We start from the raw sequence: 5304 nt of genomic DNA, 5'->3' as shown, positions 1-5304 counted from the left end.
GATAAAGATCTATATTAGATCTAAGGAAGATCAAGGTTCTGTGAATGAATAGACTGTAAACTGACATTACCTTTAACTCTTGAAATAGTGACCTACATGATTCCTTCATATTTTTATTGAATATTATTCTCAGTGTTCTTTTTTGTAGTAATAAGATGCTATTGACTCCCCATATATGAATTTCATAGTTAATGTGAGATTCAAATAGTGCAAAGTATATCTGTCTAAGAGTGTCTGTATATCGCCAAAAGATGATAAGATCTTAATACATAACAGGCAGAGCCCAATTTAGGAGTAAAATATTCTATGTGTGTTTTCCAGTTCATATATTTATCTATTTCCAAACCAAATAACTGTGTGCATGTAGTTTCTTTGAGATCAGTTCCGCAATCCATTTAATCAAACATTGAAGGAAAACTGCACACTATTATGTTCACTAAAATAGATTACAATGGTATTGTCAATATAAATGCTATTATTATAAAAATATGAATTTTATGGTATGAACATAGCTTCTTATAGATATATTAACCGTTGATCTTGTAATTGAATCATAACGAAAATGTTAGCGAAAATTTCAAGAATGTGCTTTTAATGTAAACAAAATATCCTATCAACACAGTTGTCATATTCACAGACATGAATTCTACACACTCTACGATCTAATTCGATATGATTCCATACTTGCATTATGGCAAGAAGCATGTCAAAAATAAAATTAGTGATTGTCTTCTTTTTATAATCTCATCGTGTAATAAATCGTTGTAACTCTTATGTATGGTAACATTAGAAACACCAGTTCCATTATTTTGATGGTGTGACAATTTTCAGTTTTTTTTTAATATGTCATAGATTTGGGAACATTCTGTGTTTCAGAACTACCAGTACATACAGCTCCGTCATTTGTGAAAGCAAGGAAAGCAGAACATGTCTGTTGGATTCATAACCAAGAGCTATTCTCTAGGATTGTATGTGAAATTAAATGTGGTGAAGAAGGACAGAACTATTGGAAGAAGAGTTTCTGCTGGCTCATCCAGAATCTTGATGATGTTCTTTTAAAGAGCCACGAAAATGTTGAGAAAGGAAGAAGAAAGATGAACTTTCTTTGGTTTATTAAAGAAATCCATTCTTAGACAATCATAGCAAATAATGTACCAGTAGATCTATTATAATACTGTACTTAAGTATGGGGATAAAAATTATCAGCAACAAGAAAAGATATGTTCTGTACATTGAAAGTTTAAGAGATAACTTTAAAATTAATATTATTTATGTAAATTGAAATTTCATTCAGTTTGAGGTCATAATTAAAATAAAAATACCTAAAAATTGTTGTACAAAATATACCCACACTTCGTCATTGTTATGCACAAAATTCTATACAAAATTCCATTTTCTAATTAATTGTATCTAGAGACAATGTTGCTATAGTTAGATTTCATCTCCATCTTCAAAATTACTGACAATAGAAACGACAATAAAGTATGACTGAGTAAATAGTTATTATAATGGAAACAGTGTCTGGTTATGTATTCATCTTAAAGTTGTCAGAGGAAAGGGAAGAAAAAATATTTATGTCGAAATTTAAATATAGAGTAAAATAAAAAAAAGTGCTGAAAATTTCAGAATCATTTTGAAGTAAATAGTGTTCCTTAAAGTGAAGTGTATGATGTATATACTGTATGATGTGTGTGTATCGAAAATTGCAAGAGAATACAAAGAATAAAAGCATTGTTATTATCTCATAAAATTCTAAACTAAATAAATCTGTTAGTGTGTACTTGGCCAACAAATTCCATTACCACAAGTTATATTTTTGGGGTGATATGCATAAATGTAATATAATTCTTGTAAAGCATTTTTCTTTATCTTTTCAAAGGCTTAGGCAATATTTGTTTTAGCGTATTTTTCCACTTACACGATACAAATATGCAATAGAACTTTCGTAACAGGACTTCTAACAGAGAGGTTATGACGTGTCACATACTGTAAAATAACATTCATGTTTATGAAAAAAACTGATATTTGTAAAAGTAAATAAATGGCAAAAAAGCTGATTCGGAAATACTAAGAAAAATAAAACGAATAAAGAACTTGTTTAAGAAATTAAGAAATCAGAGACTTGAGCAAAATTCAACTATTGGATGAAAGAATAGGTAGGAGAAGAAATAGTGAAATACTCATATCACAAGAATGAATGCAATCAGATGACTGAGAGGAGAGAGAAGTAGAGGATCCCAGAAAGAAGATGGAAATATTGTATTCATTGATTAAAGTTCTCGTTAACACTTTGTTAAAACCATAAAATGTACATCACATCAAATTATGCAGACCACATTATCAACAATAATCATGACTACAGTAATATAGAAACAGATAAGGAAATTTTACACATCACACCAAAAAGTTCACAGTTAAACATCCTAGAACAGTACGAAATATATAAGAATACAATAGCATACCCACGATATATACTTAACACACAATTGCAGTTCAATACACACACATTATTCGACATCATAATACATCATAACACACAAACAGACAGCCCCCACCATAGGAACAACACACCCCCACCCCTACCATCAACAAATGCACATCGTAGAGTCAAGATCACCATTGGTTCAAGAGACACTGAGGATGACGTGACATAGCATCGAAACGGGCCGTCTGTCGAAGGTATATACCTTTTTTAACAATTTTAACACTTTTTAACGTAAGACTAAGTAAATTTTATGGAAATATTGTAAGTTAAGAGGACTCTAAATCTAATTTTAAATTTTAAATTTAGTTTACATTTTAAAATATTGAGTTGCATGGAGTATTGAAGTGCAGTCCATAACCTCTCCTATTCTAAACCAATCCTCACCTTCCCATGGTGCAACATATTTTTAACAAATGGGGCTCTGGGGACAAAGTCATAGCAGTATAACTGTTCCATCAAAAGTGGAGAAAATGTCATTTGAGCATGCTGACCTGCCATGGCATGCATAAGCATCCCCTAAGTGGGGAAGAGGGGATTGGTCCATGGAGTTGTCTGACATGGACCTCTTAATCAATGGCAGGTGTGGTCCTCCAAACAGTTTGGGGGTTGAATGTAAGTGATATAACTACCATAATACAAAAATATGGTGCCTACATTAAGGTATATGTACACCTTTACATACAAAAATTTTGTTTTGCATAATTTTGCTCTGTAAAATTTTTATACAATTGAGAATGGTACCAGAAAGAGAATGAAGTGAACAAATCCCTTGAAATTATGTCTAAATTGTTTATAAAACTATTCTGTTTATAATTTTGACATACAACTTGAAACATGATAGCTCAAGCAGTTCTTAAGATAGAGCCACATTTTTTTCACTGTTTTATAGCTAAAACTATTCTTTAGTGCCTGACATAGAGTTATTTTTTATTTTCATTTACATTAGTTAAATACTACCATATATGTAACTTATGTTGTATATATCATGTAAAAAATCCATAGATAATTATTAACTATATTAATGTTATTTTACTCTTTGTCAGGCACTAGGGGACATTTCAAGCTTCAAAATGACACCAATATCTTCTTGGTATCACCATATTTGACTGAGATATCATGTTTAAAAAAATTAAATATTCTAAAATTACTATTTGCAGGAAATGAACCACAAACTTTCAGAGCCCAGAAGACTGCATCATCATATGTCACTCCTTAAGCAGCTTCATGTCGATCCTGTTTCAGCTTCTTTCTGCCGTTCAAATACCTCCTCCTTGTTTTAACTTCAGGTGTTGAATTTTTTTTGGCATTTTTGTCCTTATTTTCCATTGATGCAACAAATCCTGCGATGGTGTTTGTCCCAAGGTTTATGCTCATCCTCCTCAGAATTTTAATTTCTCCTTTTGGACTCTTATTAAAATGACGTACAACATCACTGACACACAAATTTACAGATTTATGACTAAAAGTAAAAGATTATAAATTACTTCACTATATAAAAACGTGTTTTCAATCTAATGATCATGCCCAGATATCTATGCATTTATTTTGGGAATAGAAAGAAGTTTATTTTACAAGCAATGCTGGACGAGGGGATTGACCACTACGAGAATCACTCAAAAAGTAATCCACAATATTTATTTAAAAATTACATTTTTATCCTACAGCTTTGCTATTTTCATAGAATGTAGATACATCCTTCAGGAACAATACGTCACTTTTCCACATAATCCCCGCACCTTTCAACTGCCTTACGCCACCTTGGAATGAGGGCCTGTATACCTGCACGATAAAAGTCTGAACCAACACGTCTGAGCTACTCTCTGGCCCCACTCACAGGAACGACTTAAATTAAATTTGAACACAAGGGGGAAGGATGTATCTATGACCTTCATAAATTGCAAAGGTTTAGAATAAAAAATTAATTTTAAAAAGTGTTGTGCATTACTTTTGGAGTGATCTTCGTAGAAGTGACCGTGGCTGATGACGCAGAATTTTGGAAAATGGGACTTATCTGAAAAACCATAAGGCATAAATCGAAAATTCTTATATAAAATTACAGGGGAGAAAATTCTCTATGAAAATAGTTATATTTTGAAAATTCTAATTTTTCGTCATTTTTTGCGTTTTGTGGGTGTACATATACCTTAAGGGGACACTAGTCCACTGCTGTGGAGTAACAATTAGCATGTCTGACCATGAAACGAGCAGGCCCAGGTTCAAATCCTGGTTGGGACAAGTTACCTGGTTGAAGTTTTTCCCAGAGCTTTCCCTCAACCAATTGAAGCAGAATTGCTGGATAACTTCCGGCATTGGACCTCAGACTCATTTCACCGTCATTAATTCACATATCATCACTATCCATACCATAGCCCTGGTTAATTTCACGGTGTGGCGTGCTGTATTAGTACAAGAGCTTGGCCATTCGGCTACCCAATCATTTACAGAATAGGAGTGGTAAGCACAATAATCCTCAGGCTGCAGTGTAAGCCTTCGGGTCCCTCCTCCGTACAAGAAAAAGAGAGAAAAAAAGGGGACACTATTGGTGAAATAATAGTGAAAAATTAAGAAAATCCACTAAAAAATTTACTGTGACTCTATTTTAGACTGAGCTCAAAAAACTAATTAATTTATATTCCCATGACTATTTTAAAGCTTTCGAGTCAATATGAACTAAAAATTTTGGAAACTTTGTCGCAATGTGCCTTTTTAGAGACGTCAATATAAAATGAAGAGTCCACTGTAAGAATGATGGATGTCACTTTCTTGTCGAAAATGAACCAAGACTGTCAGGGCATAGCTTAAGACATATAAATGTACAT

Source organism: Periplaneta americana, chromosome 13, assembly GCF_040183065.1.
Source record: "Periplaneta americana isolate PAMFEO1 chromosome 13, P.americana_PAMFEO1_priV1, whole genome shotgun sequence".
Lineage (NCBI taxonomy): Eukaryota > Metazoa > Arthropoda > Insecta > Blattodea > Blattidae > Periplaneta > Periplaneta americana.
The sequence above is the reverse complement of the archived record's forward strand: the minus strand, read 5'-3'. Positions refer to the sequence as shown.